The following is a 25120-nucleotide window of genomic DNA, read 5'->3' as shown; positions in this document are numbered from 1 at the left end:
TAAACAGGAGCTTACTCTTATTTTAATAGAATATATTAAATAAGTAGTAGGTACGATAATAGGAATGACTAAATTATATTTCACATGAGTGAATTTTTTTTTGTAGCACGCTAGAAAATTTCACACTTTCTACTTTAAAAGTACATAATTAAAACATGATCCTAATATAGAGCAAATATATTTATACCACTCTGATTTAGTCTAATATTAAAAATAGTATTTAAATTGTATTAAAACATATAATCATATCTAAAAAACGAATTTTTGTAGTAATTAACAACAGTAACAATTAGAAGTGACATATATTTTATTAATTATATTTATGGTTTATAATAAACTATTAATCACTACGTTTGGGGCGTTTTTTAATTATTAAAATTTCGATTCTGATTTTTTTTTACAGAACAATTGATAATTTTAGCGAATTACATGGGTTAATACATATATGATAGATTAGTCACCCCCAAAAAATATGAAATATTGTCTAATCGTATATCAACATTGATAATGCTAGTATTATTAATTTTGGCAAATCATAATATTTTATTTATTATGTTTTAACTATAATATATGTTTAAAATATTTTACTATTTTATTTTGTAAGTTTAGTTTGTGTTAGAGAAGAAAAAAGTAAACATTACTAAGAGATAATCGTACTATCTCATGCGAACGCAATTTACGTAATTCACCTTGTGCCCGTATTAAAAAACAATACAATACAATGAATATATTTATAAGTTAAAAATACGGGTTCAATTGCATAAATTGCAAAGAATAACATGAGGGTGAGATATAATGATTTTCGTGCGTCACACAATGGGTTAAATTTATCACTTTTTATATTCAATTAAATGGTTATCTATATTGACAAAAAAACCAGCACGAGGTGATCGGACACATGTTTGTATATTTATACATACATTTTCATAATTTATAACATCGATTTATATTCACTATTTCACTGCTTCACATGACAGAATTTCACTTCACAAAATCGATGTTTTCACTCAAAGTATATTAACTAAAAATATAAACCGCAAAATGAACAATTATATTTTTAATCAATCACTCAACTATTTATGAAGCTTGATGACTTTTTTTCTTGTTAAACTAAAACGACCGTTCGCCATCGAGCTGCGATGGATACTGACGAACTTTATTAGCAAACAGTGATTCGTCATCGTTTGTGTATGTTTATGCTCGAGATGTTCGTTAAAATTCAAGAATAACAATGTTTAACGAACTGTGTTCAAATATATGTTGTTATGTTGTATTTTTAGCTACAAAAGTGATAACTGATAAAAAGCGTCCGGTTAATAAATAAATATCCGCATATGATTACCACGATTAACACTATCATGTTTGCTTAGTAAATTTACATGTATATGTAAAACGATATATAATCATTAAAAAATGTATTTATTATCAACAATAATTATAGTATATTTCTTATTAATTATAAAATACACATTTATTGCAATAAAAAAGTCGATTGAACCCTCTCATTGCCAGTACTTATTGGACACCTAAAGGTGTCATAAAATATTAAGCCTAATAATACAGTTATTTAGAATAATTTAATGCTGTAAATCACTTGAAGTTATTGAACCATAATATTTTTTTAAATATTGTATATATATAGGTGTCCCCCATATATTAACAAATTTTGGAATGACGCCCAAAAATATCAGCTGCGCCAAAAGGGTTAAGGACCTTTTTCGGTCATCGACCAAACACGATTTCTGCGCAATAAATAAGCAACAGCCTATTTTTATGTTTTAATATTTTTTAAGCTACTTAATTCGATTTTAAACATTGCTTTTTACAAAATTTAATATCAATTATAGTAGATCCTTTACGCATTGAGTTTTGAAAGTCAAAATTAGTATAATAATTTCGTAGTTTGTTTTTTGTATGTTTCATAAGAACCTATTTGTTCACTCAAATAATTTGGATATCTAAGTTTTATAAAAATCAATCAGTTCTTTCTCATAAAATGATTCCTTAAGATTTATATAACAATAATATGTATTAGAATATTTTAAATATTAAAAGAAGGTCGAACTTTTACATTCGTCAAGAACTTATGAAATGTTTTCTGGCAATAAACGTGTACAAAGTTTGGGACAATAACAAGCGTTGCTTTCGTTCAAATGTGTTGCTTTGAGTACTAAGTTTTGCTGTGAATGATTTTATATTGGTAATGAACTCTGAAATTAGTATATTTTTAACTTGATTATTTTTTAATAAAATCACATAAGTGAGCAATCATATTATCCTTCGTTATACAATTCAGCAATGTCTTTTTTTATATTCATTAAATAGCAAATATACTATATTTTATATATGTATATATGATATACATATATAATATATTTATTTAAAAAAAAACATGGTAAAATAACGTTCTTTTATAATTGATATTTTTATGGCTTTATATTGAAAAAACTGTGTTACGATATTTTCCCACAAAAAGAAAAGTTTTAAAATGTGTTTAATAAACTTAAACTTAGTTGTCCTAATAAATGTATTTTTATTTATTATTAAATATGTTAAGTTTATTTTAAACAAATTATTGAGAAGCAAATGCTTATTTGGTTGGCTTCAAGTCAGAATTATTTTCTTTAAAACTGTATTAAGTAAACTTAGTATTATATATCCTTACTTAAGTTATTAAACATATTTATTTTTATTTTAAAATAGTTTTTTAAACTATATAAGTGTACTAAAAAATCTAATTACATAAACGAATAAAGATAAAATAAATAGTAAATAGGCATTAATTTATAATTACTGTAATATTTATACTAAAAAAATATTATGATAAGCATAGCAATCGTTTAAAAACAGGACTTTTTAAAATAATATAACTTATGTTATATATAATATATACTATTTTTGCTTATTTTTGTATTTATTATAAACGTCAACTTGCTTATCAATATGTTTTCCTGTCGGTTGCGATGTAATTAGTTGCAAAATATTCATTAGAATGTTCTAATATATTTAATAGATTTATGTGCGTCTCTTTGTTTAACGCCTCGGGACGTTAACAGGAGATCCGTAAAATAATAACAATTATTAAGCAATTACTGTAGTACTGAATTAACTCTTATATTGTTAGACCTTTTGTGGAGGAGAGTTAGTATTTTCCTATGTTTAACATAGTAATTTGAATGATTTAAAATTTAATGGTACAGGTGGTTGGAATCTCTACAGAACCAAATTTTTCTGTAGGGGTACTCATAAGCATCCGAGAAAACTACCCTTTTCTGTGAAAAGGATGCGTAATACACAGATACTATAGTCATTTACCTTTTTGTTAACGATCTCCGAAAGTAGCCACCTTGCAGTTTCACTTTAGAGCGTCAACATATTTTATTGGTGCGATCAAAAAGCGATGCAATTGGCCTACTAACACCCTCATTTTTGATTCGCCAAAGCTGTCATAAATCAGGAATATAAAATATGCGACATTTAGTCACACGAGACCAGTGGAGGAAGACGCTTTCCAAAAATCAATAACACATCAGCGGATCATCCGTTGCAGTATACGGCCTTAAACAAATGTCGCTTTCTAAAGGCGTATACATATTTCGCTGTTCTAAGAAACGAGTACATCTATTGGCGGGATCAGTAGGCTTTGCAGCTCTAGATATTTAAGTTGTACTCCGATGAGGAGAATTTAGTCACAAGCAGCCATTTGAAGACAATATACTGTCATGGGCGCTCACATCCCAACTCCTTCATCGAGCACCACATTAGCAAATAGGGATCATCCTCTGCTATACTGTCATTGCCACGCCACCTACAAGATCTTTGAAAACCTTCCACGGACATCATCCCTGCGCCAGCTTCTCCACCACCGTTCGGAGAAAACATCTCGCCATTTATCACCTGTCGCAATTATAATATAAAATAAAACTCTAACAAGATTCCGCCAAGTGCCTCACTGGCTACGAAGTCACACCCCCCTACGGTTCTCAAACCCTAAAGTATATATTATCAGATATGTATTAGACAATAAAACTATTTCTAAATCCGCCCCATCGAAATTTATTAAGGAACCGATTTAAAATTATTTATATAAAATACTTTGTAATGCTCCGCACATTTTTATTTCGATTAAAATTGCTGAGAATAACGCTATTTTACTTCATTGCTTTAATTCATATTATGAAAATATCATATCAAAAAATAGCTAGTGTGAAGATACACTAATAAATGAAATCAAAATTGTTGATATCGCTAGTGTCGATGGTTTTTCGAAAGCACACAGAAACGTGTAAGGACCAACGGTTTTTCATTTTTTTTTTTAATAATTTATCATCTTTCTTAAAAACTGGTTTCAAGAAACGTTGAAAGATTGTTCAAAATATACATTCTAAGAAACGTCGTTTATTTTAATAGGCGAACGGTCGCCTTAATAGTAATCACAGAAAAACTTTTCAGTAAAATTTGTCAATTCCGTAAAAAAATTTACCTGTAAAATAATGAGAGATAGAGAAGAAACAGATGAATCTATAAAATCTTTATAATGGAGTTATTTTATGAGGTTTTTTGACTAATTTTGTATATTATTATATTGAGCGTCAATTGAGGTTCTAAGTTAAAAATGTTTAAAATCAGTTTAGTATGAGATTTTTTTTTGTAAATGTATTTTTAAATAATTTTCACATAAACAAACACAGCATATTTATAATATTTTAAAGTTCATTTTTAATAATTTAAAATAAAGCATTTATATTATAAGTAGCCAGAGAAATAATTTCTGCTTATTTTTCAATATACATAATTGAGGTCACATTAATGCTCATAAAAGCTGACGATCAGATGTTAAATGTATTAAGATTAATGAACAACATGATACAAGTATGGTGTTCTTATGGTTACGGGTCAAATGAATTTAACACACGTTATGCTTATATGTAAGATATAAAAAAGTATAAGCAACAATAATCAAAAAAGCACATCTGGCACCATTCTGCCAAGATCGTATAATATACTCGTATCAAATCAAACTTCTTTCAAGTCGAATAGGATCCATAGAAGATTCTGGGAAAGATCGTGATGCCGTCAAAAAAATGTGCATTCAACAACATCCGCAGTTTGCGATTTTTTTCCTGATATTAATCTCTCTAAAGAGATTACACCTCTGACACGTTGAATACGAATTGCCTGTTTAGACGGAAATAACTGGATTTTTTTGGTTCGAAACGAAAAGGTGTCTGCTGATGACGCGATAGAATGTTTGAGATATACGATGTGTGTATGTAAATATTCTGAATATTTTTTGACAGTACCATGTGGGTCAATGTATCAATTATACACAGCGTGTTAATTATTTAAATTGAAACGAGACAAATATCTAGTTATCTTGCGATCTTATCTGAGCGAAAAAAATAATTATATATTCTTTGTAGATACAGAAAGCGACCGAACGAGAATTTGTTGATTAAAAATTGTGTTCTAGTGCAATTTTTCAAGTAGAGCGGCGCGTTTGAGTTTGTGAAAAGTCAATTAAAATATTTATTTTGAGCGGAATATTAAACACAAATGAGCTTTATTAATATAAATATGATATTACCTAATGAACTTATCGTTTTAATTAATATCATTTATAATCAACATGATAAAAAAATGTATTAGAAAACTAGTTTCAAAAATTCAATGATTTATTAACATTTTACATGGCAATGTAATAAATAAAAGTTTTGAGTTATGATAATGCAATTGGTATTCAAGTAGCGTTTTAATATCTCAATCTTTTTTTTTGCAAATGAAATATAGTATATTGATATCATGAAAATATAAGAAACTAGATTTAATTACATCTGAACGATAAAAAAAATCTTTACAATAACATAAATATACATATTTTATTAAAAACGGCAAATACAAATAATATATGTGTATGTTTATTATCTTTAAAATCAATAAAGTTGTTCATATATAATAAAAAAAAACCTCTGACCCAACAATGAAATTAAATACTGTTTTCGAACAGCATAAATTAATGTATTATAAATGAATTATTATAATAAAAAAATATTCACATTAATTAAATTTGACAAGTTATTTGTATTATAGATTGATTAAGTAGTATCTTTTGACACACTCTGTATCACGTTTTTATACTACATTCTAATGCATCATCCCGTAAGAGGAAATCGATCATCATGATTTATTTTCACGTTTCGCGCTAAAAAATTCGCAGGTAATAACACTTAATGAGTACGCGAATTATTTCGTGAGAAAATTGATCGCCGCGTCAATTTTCTCGCAAATTTGCTATGTATGAGATATCGAAAGTGAATTATCGGCCTCGTTCGGCGCTTCTCAACATGCTCTTTCTCAGAGATGTGTAAATGTTAGGTAATGCAAATTGTTTGCCCACGGATGTGCGTCAATCGGTTAAATTCACACGTTGACCTTTCGAGTGGCAAGTAAGGAGCCAAACAATACCTTACCAGTTCTATGGCATTTCGATAAAATAATTCAAATCATTGACGTCAAAGAAATTCCACGCCATGTTGACGACCTTGTCCAAAGATATATAAACTATTTTTTACCGCGTTTTGTATAGTCACTTCCTAACTAGTTATATTATATAATAAATAATAACGACATACATAAGTAGTAAAACATTTTTACTACAAATTTATCATTTTTAACTGTTATAAATTTACTACGTCAATACAATAACATAATGTAGCGTTTTTAAATTTTTTTATTTCTTACCAATCAATATTTTTATTTATTTTATTTTATTTTTTAATATAAATCTGACCATCACGACTTACAGGTTGGCCATTATATAAACACACATTAAATAGAAAACCACCCCATCAATTTATTTCCAGCTCTACATAGCTATTACCAAAACAATCATTTAGTAGCTGGATAGCTCATGAAAGAGGAGCGTTATTAAGCGCTGGCGTCCTGGCTGCAACGATCAAGAATAAGGGATGTGATCACGACACTTTCGTCGCCAAACATTAACAGGTTGTCGACACCGCTCTTTAGCCACTTTAAAAAGTAATTTACTGAGTAGATGCTACGTTGAGAATACAATAAATTTTATCTCAACACTCCTAACATAAAGGCACTAGCACACAAATACAGATACGATCAGGGCCGATCTGGGTACCTGACCGCCCGTGTGCACTTTTCGCCGCCCTCATATTATGTAATAATATAATAATAAATTTTGGGAAAATACTCATATTTGATGAAAGATAGGACAAACATATATATTTATTTTAAAACGTATTGTTTGTATTAAATTCAATTAATCTATTAAATATTCATACATATATTAGAAAATAAAAAAAAATTAAATACTATACAATTAAACAAAAAAGAATAATATGAGTATGTTTTAAAAAAACTCTTCTGGCTTTTAAAGACGCGAATTCGTCAATTAGTTCTGATAAGCTTATACTTTTGATGAATTATATTCAATGGATATTAGTGCTAGACTACTTAAGTTTTCTTAAGACATCGCAGATCAGAGATAATTTTTAATTAACTTGAGTTTTGAAAAACTTCTTTCGCCAGTGGCAACGGAAACTGGCAGTGCTAAAAAAACTCTATGGACAATGGTATTTTGGCGACGGAAGGTGACGGTTGACATCATAAAATTCCCTATCGAGCTCGAGAATCCACTACTATTTGCCTCTCAGCCATACACCGTAGGGGTGTTACCCTGCGCTTCTAAAGAAATATTTACCATTTTATTTTTGTTATATAATAATGCTCTATTCTTTTAATGAATACAAATATTTTATTGCTTTTGGTAACAACTAAAGTTAGAACACAATTAATAATGACTATAATAATAAAATTTATTTAAAAGATCGTTGAAATTCTGTGCAAAATTAAAAAAAAACAGATACACAAGTAGCAAAATTATGGAATGAAGTTAGTGGTATTGTAGGTTTATCAAATGTATTCATTTAACAATTCACCGATCCCCTAGAAATAAAAGTGGGAGGGGTGCCGCATGCAATGAAGAAAGCGATAAAGCATGCTATTTCGTGTAACGGTACTTCGTCCAGACGACATGGGAATCTTATGAAGCGACGGGTTGCAATTAGACACAGATTGAGCCGTTGCAGTAGTGATTTTATTGATAATTAATGAGTTACATGGCGTTTATAACTTGAACTTAACCGCGCTAATATACTGCTCTAAAGTGTCTATGAAACTCAATTTGACAGTTGCGAAACGTCCATTTACTGTTCAAACCCAAACCTAATATAATGAAAATTCTAAAAATAATTATAGTTTTAGAACTTTTATTAGGTCAAGTCCAAAATACAAACTAAGCCAATTCATCTTTCAGGGGAAAATAAGCGGAAGAATAAGTACCGACAGACATTGCATCTCATATAATGCTCCATAGTTTGTCTGCATTTCGATATTAAACTATGTTTTAAAATTATGATAGCTATCCTTTCCAATATTACTATAGAATGGGGCTGATCAAAGTATATTCAAACCGAATTTTGGTCAATAGGAGAGTGCAAAAACAATTATTACTTCTCAGAAGGCAAAAATTCACGTCAAAAGCAATAAAATCGTGCCGTCGCGGTCGGAGTGGGAACGCTCGGTAACGAGCGTTCCCACTGCGACGGCGCCGACACAGTTTTATGGCTTTTGACGTGGATTTTTGACTTCTGAGAAGGGATAATTATTTTTTGCGCTATCATATTGGGCAAAATTCGGTTTAGATGTGCTTTATTCAATTCTAACTCGTAATATTGTTATAAAAAGTCTTAATAAAAACGCTTGATAATCGAGCGTTTTCACCGCGATGGCACGATTTTATTGCTTGTGATCTGAATTGGAAATTTACTATATGGCAACACTGAGCAGCAAAGAAAACACGACTAATTATCAGGTAAATATTATGAGTAGATATTTTTAATAATTTTGCATAAAATATGATTTCAGAAAATATGTCGCAACGGTGGCTAATTTTTATATTTATTTGTAGCATAGAAAAAGTTTACTCATACCTATTATTCTTTATTTAAGAAATTATATTACGATGCTAAAAATACATAAAATGCCATTTTTGTTTTGGGGCCCGGAAACATTGTTTTTCCAAATAAAATAGAAAATTTTGACCAAAAAATCCTGGGACAGGATAAGGTAATATAAAATCACTACATGTAATAAAAAATATATGTTACAGTAAATATGTGTTTTCCAGTGAAATTGTATTTTCAGTAGTAGAAATATAATTTCACTTACTAAGTCAATGAAAATATACCAAACAATCTGTATCAATGCAACTGTTCATGTACGTATGGAACATTTAGCTCTTAAGATCCGTTTACTGTTTAAACCCAAACTAATATATAATAGTGTTACATATTTATATATTACAACTCTTTGTTTTAGTAAGATAAATGAACTCCCATACGAGTTTTGATCCAGCAATTCTGTTTATGGACTAAGACGATGCGACACCCCTTTTCTTACATCTAATTAGCATAATTATATAAATAGGGGAATGTCCTTTGTTCGTCAGCATTCTTATTAATTATTTCAAACCACGCGGTCAGTCGTCCGTCTGACGACCGACCCCCCGAAATACCGATTTTCATCGAGTACCCGCAAATATATAACAATAGTAACGATTTAATGGTTAATTTGCGTAGGGTAGGTTTGAGTTTAAATATCAAATGGACGTTTCGCAACTGTCAAATTAGGTCTCAATGCCAGTTTAAAGCAGCAAATAATTTCACTAGCGCCTATCAATTTTATTTTTATACTATTACATTTTAGAATCATGATCACCATAGGGTCAACTAAATGGCCAATGTAAATATTTGATTATATTACGTTACAGCTAGTATCAAATAGTATTTAACGCTATGCTATATAAATATACACATTATATTCTCATCACGTAAAATTAAATCTCACTTCAGACACATGAAACACGCGTTGAATAAATAATTCCATAAGTATATTTACACGAAATTAATTTAATACCGGTCACGTACAATGAAAATTTATTATCCATCGGGCTTTCAACTCGCGGTGTAAATTGTTTACATAAAACATAAGCAGTGGAACATAAAAACAGAATTAAACAAATTGATTCGGCACTCGGACTGGATAAAAACCAAATCTCATTATCGGCAATCGAGTTTGTTAGGCGGCCCAGCTTCAAAAAGTCGACCTAATCTGTTAATTGATTAAAATTGACGGTTCTTAGTCGGTCGTGACTGTAGGTAAAAAAATATATTAAACATAACCAGGTGGATTTGTAGTAGTCGATGTATGGTTGTAAAATTGTAAATTCTTTTAAGATAATAATAAGCAGTGGCGCATATTAAGCATAACTAACAATATTTTTTCAAATTAAAAAAAATTAACAACACTAAAATTAGCCACAATTTTTTTTAATAAGCAACAGAATGTCGTATTAATAAAATATTAAATTAATGATACGTTTCTTAGTGTCAACTTTCATCCTATGATTCGATTGAATTACCAGTTGAAATTCTAATGGAGCGTATGTTTTTTAATTGATGCTTTTTGCGCACAATACATATATCTGCATATTTTTTATCATATATAAATCATATCAGTAAACGTATTTATGAGCTAAGAAATCTTAAACGTATACTAAAGCCGCATGAATGAACAGAGCAGAAGAACAACAAAAAAAACAGAATTAATTTAATTTTAATTAAGTCTTAAATCAAATCTCTGCACATAATAGATTTGTGGTGAGATAAAAAACGAATAGGCGAAGAACACAAATCGTAATTGCCTTTCGAGAGTTGATTGACAACAAATGTTCGATCGAAATTGGTACAACGGTTTCTATGAGAGTTTGTATAGATTTTTTGTTATTTTAATTATTATCAATCGTAGATTTGTTAATTAAGTAATTAATTCAAATTGTTTAATTAAGCAACAGCTATTATTGAATTAAATTGATTCGTTAATACGTGTAAATTATTTTTGATACAAAAATATCTCTATCCTTTGTGACAACAAATAAACTTTCAATTAACTCGGTGTTAAATTGATTCATAATTAGTTTTACATAACTAAACCGATCCTATAGTCGCCTCGGGGTAATTAATCTATTAATCTATCACATACGTGCGATTAAATACATTAAGTCAAGCTTTCGAAACAATCATTCAAGATAAAATGGGACAATGCAAAGGACTGCCTGTAAGTAAACCGGTCTTTGCTAATAAAAAAGGGCAGTTTCACATCAGAAGTAATTGTTAATTGAGACGTTTCTGATGAACGCAATTTGCAATCAACTAACAGTAGTTGTAAAAGATAATAGGATTTATAAGATAACGAGGCAAGAACGACTGGCTCTAAATCACGTTTGTTAATTTCAGGCGATAGGTTAAATCTATATAATCTATGTACTATTATATAAAGTCAATTAAGCAGCAATTAATTGATAATAAAAATATATTACTATTGCTACTGAGAAATGAAATAAATTAAACGTAGTTCGAATCGAAGACATCCGCGTATAATAAATTCTTAATGTACAACGCGGTTAGTAGTTAAAAAAATACAGTAAGGTCTGTTTAGTCATATAAATGGACTGTTTAATAAATTTATTCCAAACACGATGCGTATAAGCAAAATCAAGTTTTGCGGATATATACATTTTATAGCATTTATTATTAACTAGTCAACTTAAAATAAGACAACCTACTTCAATAATATTAAATTAAATAATTATATTTTGGCAAACTATCATTATTATCAAATTATTTAGAAAAACATTATTAATGTTAAAAGCAATATTGATACAAAAAGATTACGGTTGTTCTTTTTACATTGTTCAGCAATTATAAAAACTAGCTGTCGGTACTAGCGAGTGTACGAATACCGGACCCTCAACTTTTTGGATTTTAAATATTATTTTTGGTTCATTCTGATTTTTTAAAATATATTTTAAAATTTAATGGTTCAAATTAGACATTTTTATTTAGGATTTTCAATCTATAAAAAACTATTTAGCATTTTCAATTCATTTGAAAATAGGTTTACAGCTTGAATAAACATTTTATATTATTTAACGCTAGATTTGAAACTTAGATATTTAATGATAAATCTAAATATTGTAAATAATTTATGAATAGGTTTAAAACTTAGCTAGATAATAATAAATAAGCATTGTACAGTTACTTCTCAATATAGCGAAGCTCACGGAACCAATGAATATATTTCGGTATACTGAAAAATCGTTATATTGAATGTAAGGAAGATGATTTATTTAAAATCTTGAAATTTTATTCTGAAGCTTTATATTTTAAAAAATATTTAAATTTGTGTTATACAATTTTGTGTAGCTTCCTTTCAAAGGCGTCAGTAAAAGGGATTTTTGCAACATTATGTGCTTAGTAGTTGGTTGGTAATGAATACTACTTATTTTTAAACTTTGCCCCTCTTTTTTGAAAATGTTTTGTCAAGCGAAATTTTAAAAATTCTTTAAAAACTATAACTTTAAATTGCCAACGTTCGCCAAAATTTAAGTACATATTTTTTCTGTATAGAGAAACATTATTTCTATTATATTTTAAATCCCGTATAAACTAAACATATTTTTTATAGAATTTGATGATTTTTATACATATTTAGATAAGTGTTTTACAATTTAAATCGTTAAAATCAATTTCGTAGTTTGTTTTCAAGAGCGCCCAAAACCGGGATTTCCCTTTCAAATTTGCTTACATGTGACAGTTCCCGTTTCTGTGCAATTAAATAAACAGTGAAATATGTTATAATCACAGCATTTTTATTACTAAGTTACAATTGAAGATGATTTAAAGTGATGTATCATTTGGAATTATAGACATTATAATCAAAACTATAAATTATGAGTGTGCCAGTAAGTGTTTGGTTATATGAATAATATATCACGGTTATTCCAACAAAATTACTATTGAATTTCCAGGATCTAATATTAAAAGACAAACAGCGGTGATTTGTCAATTAAAGGTATACATACCAAAGTTAATTAAACATATTACAATGCTAGTAATAATGAAAAATTTTGTATTGTAAACAAAAAGTTACATTTTACCCACTTTATAGTATCGTTTACAGTTAATTTTCAGAAGCAATGAAAGATCTAATAACATTTACGTATGGTAAATAAATAATATATTGACATATTGCGACAATTTTGTAAAAGATGAAAAGATGCCAATCTACGTGTTTAATCCTCTACAGTAACTTCTGTCAATTTTGTTCTTCGGTTGTCGTTTAAATTTAATTTATGGATTATATTAGTAGTAATAATGTGTTCAATGTTTACTCTTGATAAGGTCTTATTGTTTTCAATTATTTTTCTAAAGCAATGATGGAACAATTTGATGACCTATATGGCTACAACGTAGAATTGGTATATATAAACAAAGAGTGAATCTTTTCATGTTGAAGTAACTGTCAGTGTATTATCTTTTTATAAAGAGCATACTACATACGTTTAATGTAACTGAATATCTTAAATTTGGCTATTCCGAAAGAGGAATGATGGCACAGAACAAAAATTTAATAAAAACCATGACGTATACATATTTTGCCACATCGGAATTAAAAATAACCCACTCTTAGATATTTTGGCTATCGATTATTCCAGGTATGCAATCACATATTTATAATCACTGTAAAATGTCGTTTATTAGATAACATCCATAAAACTACACATTTATAAGCTGTTCGTTGGCTGATATATATAGCGTTTCTACTGTGACAGCACCGATTTGATCGACATTAACTTTCAATCCTCATACATACTAAGGATATATGTCACGTTCATGTTTAAAATGTACCTGGTTTATTTGCAATTCTTAAAATCTAACGTATATGTGCATTAAATCGGAACCAATGATAATGCTTATGTAATATAAAAGGAAAAACTCACTTTTCGGCCTCGGTGCTCGGCGACGGGAATTCAAAATTTGAAGATATCATAACGAAGATTGTTTATGATTGTTTATCTAATTTAATCAATGTATTCTTCTTATCCTAAACACATTATGTACATGTTTAATTTTCATAGTTATAACACACCTAGTTAATTTGCAATCCGATTATTTATAAAAGAAAAAACTCACTTTTCGGCCTCGGAGCCTGTCGCCGAGAATTAAAAATTTGAAGATTCATTACGAAGATTGTTTTATGATTGTTTATCTAATTTAATTATTGTATTATTCTTATCCTAAACACATTATATATATATATATACCGCACATGACGAATTAATGAAAAAATATAGTCACATTTCACATAGCAAAATTTTATTTATAAATAAAAATTATTTAAAGCTGATGTCACGTTGATGTCGGCCATCTTGATTTATATTTGAATGCTTGTTTTTCATTGGTTGAAACAACCGAATGCATAACCGGCGGCTCGAAAATTAATCAGAGGAAATTCAATTTTTTTTATTTTTATTATTATAATTAAATATATTTCTTTTGTTTACGTGTATTATTATACACCGTTCATACACAGTCGCGCTCCAGTAGCCGAACCGAGCGGCAGTTCTCACGAGCTCCGAACGAGTCGACAACCAAAAGCGGACACACGGCACATTCTGGGTCAATCTTTGGCACAGAAGGGCCGCACCAACACCTGATCCCATCAAGACATCAATCGGCCCGACAAGAAACCGATAAGTATCGATTTGCTTCGGTGCACTTTTTGGCCCGGCCGCCGGCATAGCCGTGAATCACCGCGTGCTCACGCAGCTCGAGCGTGCATCGGCCCACGCTCGACAGCAGACCCCCCCTCCCGCGCGCAAACGATCACCTCCTCCGCGCTCCAGCGAACGTCAACCAGCGGGAACCCCTTTTACTTTTTATTAATTTTTTTTTATTGAAATTTTTTTTTTAATTTTTTTTCTTACTTATATATAAAAGCTCATAATGAGCAAAGCATCAGCCCCCCATAAAAAGGGGGCTGCCAAGGTCTCGGTCCCGAGACCGAAGACTGCAACACCCGCAGCCAAAAAAAAAACATCCCTCTCGACACCGGTCACAACACCCGCGACACCGGTCACAACACCCGAGACACTAAAAAAACCGATGGAAAAATCGAAACCAGAGGCCCCCTCTAGGGGAGTTCCCTCTACCTCGCGTCGCATGAGCTCCTCAAGCTCCTCCAGCTCTATCCAGGAGCTTATGGACTGCCTTTCGGCGCAACCAACGCGTAAGCGACAAACATCGCCCCCGTCGCCCCCCGCGAACAAAAAACGCGTTAAAGAGGACTTTCCGGCCCTCACGCAGAAGCCGCATACAGAAGAGGCCTTGGAGCTTACAGCTTCCGAGACGAGCATTCTTGCCCAGTGCGAGAAGATCGTCTTGATCGCTCGGTCGTCCGACTGCCTCACAGCCGCTGCTCGTCAGAGTCTTACTCTGATAGCGGCGACAATTAAGTCCCTCCATGAGAAGGAAACCGAAAAAGCGGATAAACCTTCTTCTCCCTCTAATGAGGGAGCAGAAACTAGACTGGCCTCAATCGAGCAGTCTATTCGACGAATAGAGCGTCATATTCAGCCGCAGCAGCCGACCACCGCAAGCCTCGTGAGAGAGCTGAGGGGGTCTCCTCAAGCGCCGCAGCCCTCACCGATGGCATACTCATCGGTCGTGAGACTCGTCCCTATCGGGGATAAAATCAAAACCTCCAAGGAGGCAATTGCGGCCTTCACGAAAGCCGTAAACCCCGCAGATTCAAAGCTGCATATAAAGAGAGTTCTACCGGCCGCGGGTAACGCGACCGGTATCTTGGTTGCAAACCGGTCCGAGGCCGAGAAAATCGTAGGATTCAACTCGGCCCTTGAGAAAGCCGGACTACGGGCCTCCCTTCAGGGTCTAAAGGACCCTCGTGTAATAATACACGACGTCCCGAACGATCCAGGAGACGTGACCGGCGAGTCGTTCCTCACCTCGATGTTTGCACAGAACATCGAGGGTGAGGTGCCTATTAGCAAAGCCGACTTTCTCAAATCGGCTAAGCTTGTTACGAAACTGAGAGCGCGAGATAAAGACACCTCTCACGTCATCGTGTCCCTCCCGTCCTCATGTCGTGCCCAGCTGGTCAACAGCGGATTGATATACATAGGACTAATGGCTCATCGCATCAGGGACCACTTTAGGGTCCTAAGGTGCTATAAATGCCACCTATACGGCCACTCAGCCAAGTTCTGCAGAGCGCTTAAGGCCTCCTGCAACTGGTGCGGAAGCGGGGCGCACGATAGTGCGTCGTGCGCAAACCGTGACAAGCCAGCAAACTGCGCCACCTGCTGCCGCCTTAGGCGACAGCACGAGACCCTTCCACACAGAGCGGGAGATCAATGCTGCCCGGCCTTTAAGGCTGCTTTAGCAAGAGAGATGGCCAACACAAATGGCTAATCCTCCCCAGACATATGTCAAGCTGCTCGTGGCGCAGCAAAACCTCCGCAGATCGCGCGAAGCGACTGCGGAATTTGGTTACAGAGCCGCAGCCTTAGGAACTGACGTGGCACTCCTTCAGGAGCCATACGCCCCATTCGGAAGGACAATAGGCGTCGGCGCGAGGTGCAGGATATTCGAGATCCAACCCGCAGGAGCGTCGATAGTGGTCTTTAATCGCGACCTGTGCGTCACCTTTCTGAGTCAATACTCGGATCGGTGGCGCACCGTAATCCATCTTTCCGCACCGGGCATTGACTTGTACTGTATATCTGCGTACTTCAAGTACGGCGATTCTCCCGAAGGCCACATAAACGGACTCTCTCGAGCTGTCGACGCCCTTGCGGGACGCAACGTCGTCGTCGGCGCCGACCTTAACGCTCATTCCACTTTGTGGGGTGACACCTCACTTCGCGAGGATAGAAACTCCGTAAGGAACAATACAGTGGTGGACTTCGTCCTTAGCAGCGGCCTAAGTGTCGCCAAGGGTGACCTACCCTCGATCCCGACGTTTTTTACCTCGATCGGGGAATCGACCCCAGACGCGACGCTTTTCTCGCTCGCCAGCCCACTGGCAATATCAAACTGGAGAGTTCACGCGGAAGCGTGCCTCTCCGACCATAGGCTAATAACTTTTAACGTAAATGAGAGCGCCCCCGCATCCGCAGAGCCGATAAGAGAAAACAAGAGCCTGCTGCCGAGGCGGTTCCGGTTCAGTAAGGCCAACTGGAAAAATTTTGAGGTCGATCTGTCAATCGAACTTGACAGAGCAGCCAAAAGATTGGGCCCGTGCCCCGATAGCAAAGCAGAGGCGCTCCAGATTGCAATTCTGTCGGCGGCCGACCTTAACATCCCGCGCAGTAAGCCCTGCGTACAGTTAAAAAAAATATTTCCGGAATGGTGGAACCCAGCTCTTTCGGGGGCCAGACGGGCATCGCGTAAATCTTTTAGAATTTTTACAGAAGCAGTTAGAGCTCGAGGTAGCCGCAGAATCGACGATTCAACTCTTCCGGAAGACCCTTTCATCGCAATAAGAAGAGATTGGAGATCCGCGACAAATAATTACAAATCCCTTATTAGGTCCGCAAAGACGAAGCACTGGAGGGACTTCGTAACCAAGGAGAGCGCTGAAAACACCTGGGGCCCACACTACCGATGCGTCAAAATGTCGGACCGCGCAGTGACGTCCCTTTCAGGCATCACCGACAAGCATGGCATATGTGCCATCGATTCCCGCCAGGCTGCCGACAACATCCTGAACGCCCTGCTGCCGGAAGATCCGGCTTCTGCAGACACCCCATCGCAAGCTATCACACGAGCACGATTTAACGAACCATCTGAGTCCCCCGAGTCCCCGCCAATCTCCGAAGTGGAGACGGAGGCTGCTCTCAAGCGCTTGCGTGCAAGGGCGTCTCCCGGCTTGGACTGCGTAACCAGTGATCTCATCAGGAAATCTTGGAAGGTCGCGGGCCCCATCATCACCACCGTATTAGAAGGTTGCAGGTCCGAGGGCACCTTCCCGGACACTTGGAAGCCCGGGAAGATGATAATCATCAAGAAGCCGGGAAAGTCCAATCTTTCAGATCCTAAAGCTTACCGCCCGATAACTCTCCTCCCTGCTCTGGGAAAACTTTTTGAAAAGGTCCTTGTAGCCCGGCTCGAGGACCATTTCCGCGCGAAGGCTCCTCTCTCGAAGCGCCAGTTTGGCTTCAGACCAGGTTTGTGCACCGAAGACGCAATGCATTACTTAAAATCAAAAATAGACACCCTTCCGGGCAAATATTCAGTAGCTGTGCTCCTCGACATCTCGGGAGCGTTCGATCATGCGTGGTGGCCGGCCATCATTGAGGGACTAAAACGCCGCAATGTTCCGCGAGACCTGGTAAAGGTTATCAGGTCTTATTTCGAGAGGCGCAGAGTTGTAATCGACGCTGGAGCTTCGCTTGTTTGGAAATCTTTGGAAAGAGGCTGCCCGCAGGGGTCCGTCCTCGGTCCCCTGCTGTGGAACGTTATGTTCGATGAAGTTCTAGGAACCCCTCTTCCCGTGCACTGCGACCTCATCGCGTACGCCGACGATCTCCTGCTTCTGGTTAACGCCAACAGCAGATCAGAGATTGAGAGCAAGGCTGAGATGGCCTTGACGCGCTTGCAAGAATGGGGTGAGGAGAATAAACTCTCCTTCGCTCCCCACAAGACCGTGGCGGTGATGCTTAACGGATCGCTTGACAAGGGTCGTCCCCCTCGCTTTTCGATGAACGGGCAATACATAAAATTCGAGCCGCGAGTCCGCTACTTGGGTTACAATATAACTTATAGATTCGACCCCGCCGCCCACCTTAGACTGGCCGCCCAGAAGAGTCGCGACGCGATGGGAAAACTACTAAGATTGGGGGGCCGCCATTGGGGGTTAAACTTTCGCGCAAAATTGACTATGTACAAGGCGATTTATGTGTCAATAATAACGTACGCAGCCGGTGCTTTCGCCGAGAGGGCATCGCGAGGCCACCCTCAACTTCTCTTGCTAGGGTCTCAGACGGCACCCCTGAAACAGGTAACAGCGTGTTACAACACGGCTCCAAATTCGGCTCGCCTCATTCTGGCCGGAGTCGAACCCATAGATTTAGTCGCACAGCGAAGGTCCGCGACCTTCCACTTAAGAAGGAGCCGCTCTGCAACGGTCGGACAAGTAACGATCCAACCGACGCTGAACGTGTCTAAATTGCAGGATACGGAAAGAGCGATCCAACACAGCGTTCGAAAGGCCTCATTGGACGAGTGGCAGAGGCGATGGAGCACCGCCGCCACTGGCCGCCTAACTTTTAAGTTCTTTCCGCAGGTGAAAAGTCGCCTCGAGAAGCGCTGGATGAGATGCGGATTCGCAACCACACAGTTCCTTACCGGACACGGAGCTTTCGGAGCATATCTACGTCGTTTCAAATTAAGAGACGACGCCGACTGCCCCTGCGGCCACGACGACCAGACGTCAGAGCACATCCTGTGGGATTGCCCACTCCTCGACGAGGAGCGAACGCAGCTCCACTTCGCTCTTGAGCTAGAGGGCGAAGGTCCCTTAACCCATCAAAACTTCGTTGCGTCTAAAAAGAACTTTCGGGCTTTCGAGCACTTCTGCGAGGCATATTCCGCTCGCGAAGATGTTCGCCCACATTAGAGCGCTCGTCGCAAATACTATATAATTCCTTTTTTTTTTTTTTTTTTTTTTTTTTCCCGATTAATTGCTTTCTACTTTTAGCGCTCATACATGGTTCAACAGGGCGCCGCTAGGAACATCTCCCGGAGACCCGAAGAACCACCAAAACCTTCTTTAACCGCTTCACTGTGTCCTAATGCGGGATACTTTCAAAAACAAACCCTTTTTAGGACCCCCACACGTGCTCCTTCGATCGGAGCATGCCTAAGCCGCCAAACTAAAAAAACTTAAAAATAAAGAGTAGATGATAAAAAGAACCCCTATTTCTTTCAGGTTGTCTTTTATTATTCTCTTCCGAGAGACCCAAGGTAAGCGGAGCGCGACTGCCCGCAAACCACCCTCTCCCCTCCATTTCCCCTATCCAACTCCGTCTCCAACGGTTAGTGATGCCGGAGACCATCAACAGCATTTCGCGACGGTAGACCCGTCCACGGTCGTCAATCGTGACGACCAAGGAAGGAGGTCTGGCCTAGCGCCGGAGTGCGCAGTACTCCGGAGCGAACGCCAGACTGGGTTCGATCTCAGTTGCCCATGGGCTGAAACTCCCGAGCCTAATGCAACTGCGGGACGCGGGCGTGGTGCCCGAGAAGTACCCACACCGTTCATACAAAGCAATACTATTTAAAGAGTAGAAAACTAAACGGAGAATGCTGCATTTTAAATTATGCGCATCCGGAAGCGGCTAAGAACAATTATATATAAGAATATAAAAAAAGATACACCTAATATTTTGTATATATGCAATAACTAGCATAACGTCTACAATATTGCATATAAAAAAATTTAAAGGCGCACTTTTTTTATTGTACAATATATTTTTTTTTTAATTCCAACTTGAACTTTAAATTTTACTTAAAATAATAAATATTAATTATAAATTGAAATTGTAAAGAATTTGATATACGCAAATAAATATTTTTATGTCATATCTTTTTATGTCAAGAAAAATAGTTTCAACAAAAACCTTTAAATCACTGTACATATATACATATTTGATTTATATGTATTATGCAAAATTATGATATATTTGTATTATATTACATATATGTACAATGTATATATATCAATAATTAGCAAAGTTTTGAACCAATTTTCTTTTAATATTTCTCGGAAAATATAAAATAATATGCAATAAATTTATACAAACTTAAGCATTATGCCGAACAAAACGTTTGAAGTATCTCATTATCGCATCTCAAATGCGGAAATGGCGTGATGAAGCAGCATTAGTCGATCTTCTTTATTTTTTACGTTTTTAATAACACATTACCGTTAACAGTCATTTTCCGTACAAACACGCAATCGTGATATTTTTACGTTATTTCTTATTCAGTTGTTAATCGAGCGTAGCGCTTTGCGCAACGTGAAAAAATCTATTGAGCTTCTGTGCACTCGTTTTTCTTATACGACGATCAAAGAAGAGACAACTTATTCAACATTAACATTTTCATTATATATTTTAACGATTGTTTTTCTTATCTGGAATGCGAATAGAACGTAGCGTGTCAAGGCTTTCGCGTATTACATTTGTCTTACCATATCACTAAGTAATAATTATTACGTTGCACCATTTTGCACCAAACGGTTATTTTACGCTTTCAGTATAAAAAGACATGGTTTTCTTCGCTTATGTAAAAAGCATGTGTATTTGCGTCATTGTCTGATATCTATTAATAAATATCCTTAAAGGAGTTCTAAGAAAAGCCGCGTAAAAAATATATTTATTCGTTTCGAAAGAAGTGATATAAAAGCTTTTATATAAACAAAAATATCCAAACGAGAAATAAATAATATTTTATATTTAGCGAAATTCAATAGATATGGTCTGAGTTACACAACATTTAAAAATAAATAAATAAATAAATACAAACATATATATTGTATATATATTATATAACTTGATAAAAATGCACAAACTCTCGTCAAAGTATGATACATTAAAATCAATATCTCTAAAAAATGGTATCAAAACATTTTATTTTACATTGTATCAAAATAACACAACTTGAGTCTATTTTTTTTAAATAATTTCTAAAATTATAATATGTTTAGACGAAAGATAACAAAATAAATTTAAGCCTTCAAAGATCTACATATGTAATCAATATTATTATATATAAAATTTTGTCCAAAAAAATATTTTGGGGGATTAAACGATGGCTTTATAAATTATAAAACAATGTTTGTCTAACTGACATTAGAAATCGGCAAGATGCACAAAGTTGTATAAAAGAAATGCAGATTTTCGAAAGTCATCAATCACCATAAAATCTTTAACCTTTTTGCTACATGTATTTATTAGTACGTTTATAAATCAATTATAACCTCGCACAGATAAGCATTGCTTACTTTATGTATTAATCAGACGGTCATCCAACGGCCTCAAAACTTGCTAGAGGGGATGCTATCAAAGGTGGAGTTAAATCTTAATGCCATTGACTCTTAATCGGTCTTGTCACTCATTCGTCTAAGTTTCTTCGACGAAACAATAAAAAGTGACACTAAAATGACTTTTACGGTACCTATTCTCAGACACAAATCACTCAGATATGATAATCATTCATCACCAATCGAATCATCGACGACCACTCGACCGACTCTCAATACTATCAAGACCCCATCGCCTGATACTGTCAGCTATATTTTTGGTTAATTATATATTTTGTACACTCAACTATTATTAGCTTATCTGGTGTTTAACTGACAGTAAAAGTCACTCCACTCGACTAGCAATACTTGTGGTTATTTAAAAAATCATAAGATAATTAATACGAAAGTCCAGATATGGGATACGGGAAATGCTGTTAAGACAGTGAGTGCGATTAGCTCCAAGATAAAATTCCCAAAAACAAATTATGAAAAGTTGGGCTAATCAGATAAATATCGTGAAATATGACATTGACATTGATAGATAAACAAAATTTAAAAATACACAAAAGTTAAAATTTAATCAGGATTTTACGAGTTATTTGATTAAGATGTTATACGTGTCAACAGTTGTATATACTTTTATTGCAGAATTAGGGGAAAACATTTTACAGAGACTGCATTACAAATAGTGTTAAATGATCGGTAGTAGGCCAAGGATTTTTAGGAGCTTTAGAAACAGTTGACAGAAGTATAATGTTAAAGAAATTATATATTATACGTATAAGTGAAATAGTTTTAAGGTTGTTTGATAGTTATTTAAAAAATCTTATGGTGCACCACATGGGTCAAAATTGGGACCATTGTTGTTTATAATATATATTATGATACAATGAATAATATAAAAAATATAAATATGATAATGTTGAAATTGTAGATAATGTATATAACGAATTAAGTATAATAGAAAGATGGTTAAAAAATAATGTACTTAAAGTCTTAAACTAAATGTATGATCATTAATGCCTGATTATCAACTAGCTTCGGGGTAGGTCGACGAGGAGTTTTACCACTCGCCGACAAACCAGTTGAAGATTTTCACAGTTCGTTAACACATAAATGTATGTGGTGTCTCACAGTTCCTGCGTTGAAAAATATTTTTTTAAATATTAATTTAAAAATATCATATTGATGGCTTAAATTGTAAAATTGCTAACTCCATGTTTGACAACTCAGTTGAATCAAAAGACACAGATTGTCTAGCATCGTCGCAAGAACACATTACGACAGATCACGGCCAGCAATAATTGAACTCTACACTCCAGCGAAGACTTTCCGACTTTTAAGTCCTACCATTTCGACTCCACCACCTGATAGCGGCATCTATATTTCTTTATACATATACATATGTGGTAATTCATATATGCATATAAAATAAACCGAAAAATGCTTTAATGATTCATAATATCACTATATAAAATATTTAAACAGTTAAACCATTATCATTTATTAACGTAATGCATATAAAAGTTTATTTATAAAAATGGCAATTTGTTTTTTTGATCCGTCTCCGATGTATAGTTTTACACAAAGGCCCTTTATTATGCAGAGCCACACAGGATATTTGGTCGGTTGATCAAGTTGAATTCCTGGCCCTATGACGTCAACGTTGGGCTTGAATGACGTCAAGACAACACCCAAATCAAAACAGTCATACAAAGGTTTGATCCTAGAAGGTCGTTTAGGGCTAAAGATTATCGTATTTTTTTTCGTTTAGCTCTTGAGCGGAACAGCAGTTTAATTTAACGTAATTAAAAAAATATAAATCATGTGTGATAATGTTATAATTCATTATGATCATAATGTCAAAGTTTTGATTTATATATGAAGGGAATGCGTGCAATTTCGATTATTCGGTGTCAATGGCGTTGGGTGTCGCAAGACTCGATGTGGGATGTTGTTGATATTAGCATAATGCTGTTGTTGCTAATTATAATGTCGATTTGTATATTGAAATGAATAAAATGATCATTTTATGAGCTATTGATAATTTTTTTCTCTCGCTTAAGTAATATTTTTAATTACAACGTTTAAAATAAATATTTTACATATGTAATTATATTGCTTCTTTACTAAATGTATATAATGAATTCATTATTCATTTTTTTTAATAAATTATTTAAAAAATCGAAATAACAAAAACCATAGCAACAATGATAAAATCCTAGTAACCGACCGTTGATATACAATTATAAACAATGGATTTAGATACTGTGAATTAAGTGAAAATAGTGAGACTGTAACATGTTTCATTAAATAAATAATGAAATGGATATACAAATATATAACCCTAACAAAAGATGCTGAAAGGCAAAGTAAAAAATAATTTATTTACAAGTCTAAAATGATTGTGACTCTAATGAAAATTTTAAATATTCATCAGAAAACGTATGTATAACTCTTAACTTTTAGACTTGTGCTTGATGATTAAGATACATATTGAGATCTGAATTTCTTTAAGAATTCAGATTTATACAAAATTAATTCATTTTATATGTCAATTACTTCTAAATAACATGAAGAGCTTATCTCAAGTGTCGATGTTTAGTCCACTTTCAATTTTTATTGCAAAATCCTTCTTACGTCAAAAGCCACAGGTTTAAAATTTTATCAAATATGGAGAAACATATGTACGAATATTAATATTTAGATGTATGTATGTATTTAACCCAGATATGCCCTGGAAATTTTGTTCTTTTAAAATTTTATTTTGATCAATGAATTTGCTTTATAGATATATAAAATCAATATAAAAAATAAAAAATAAATTAATCGCCATTAGTTTTCCGGAAAAGTGCCATCCTACCTGTAGGTCAGTGGGCAAAGGGGTATCAAAAAAATAATAAAAAAATTAAGATATTTAAAATATTACAACACATTTAATAGTTGTTAAAATGTACATTGTCACAAAATTATCAATAATAAATTTTAATATATAAAAATATTAAAAAAAATAAAAAATTTGCTTTATGGTAATCGATAAAACATTTGGTGTGCAATCCAACATCACATTTTCTACACC

General features: G+C 34.3%; 1 protein-coding gene across 5 annotated transcripts in view; it reads right to left on the bottom strand.

Annotated features, from left to right (window-relative positions):
* Nucleotides 1–25120, bottom strand: part of IP3K2 (Inositol 1,4,5-triphosphate kinase 2) — a 129897-nt gene that overhangs the window by 55761 nt on the left and 49016 nt on the right. For 2 of the 5 annotated variants that reach the window (XM_088187195.1, XM_088187194.1), the window contains exon 1: nt 921–1148. The exons of 1 other annotated variant lie outside the window; for it this stretch is intronic. The gene's annotated coding sequence lies outside the window, so the exon portion shown is untranslated. Of the gene's footprint in view, nt 1–920; nt 1150–25120 lie in introns of those variants that run through there. 2 more of the 5 variants (XM_088187196.1, XM_088187197.1) reach the window with 2 other exon arrangements.

Source organism: Plectrocnemia conspersa, unplaced genomic scaffold (assembly GCF_051122295.1).
Source record: "Plectrocnemia conspersa isolate PC_06_02 unplaced genomic scaffold, ASM5112229v1 ptg000005l, whole genome shotgun sequence".
Classification (NCBI taxonomy): domain Eukaryota; kingdom Metazoa; phylum Arthropoda; class Insecta; order Trichoptera; family Polycentropodidae; genus Plectrocnemia; species Plectrocnemia conspersa.
The sequence above is the reverse complement of the archived record's forward strand: the minus strand, read 5'-3'. Positions and strand labels throughout refer to the sequence as shown.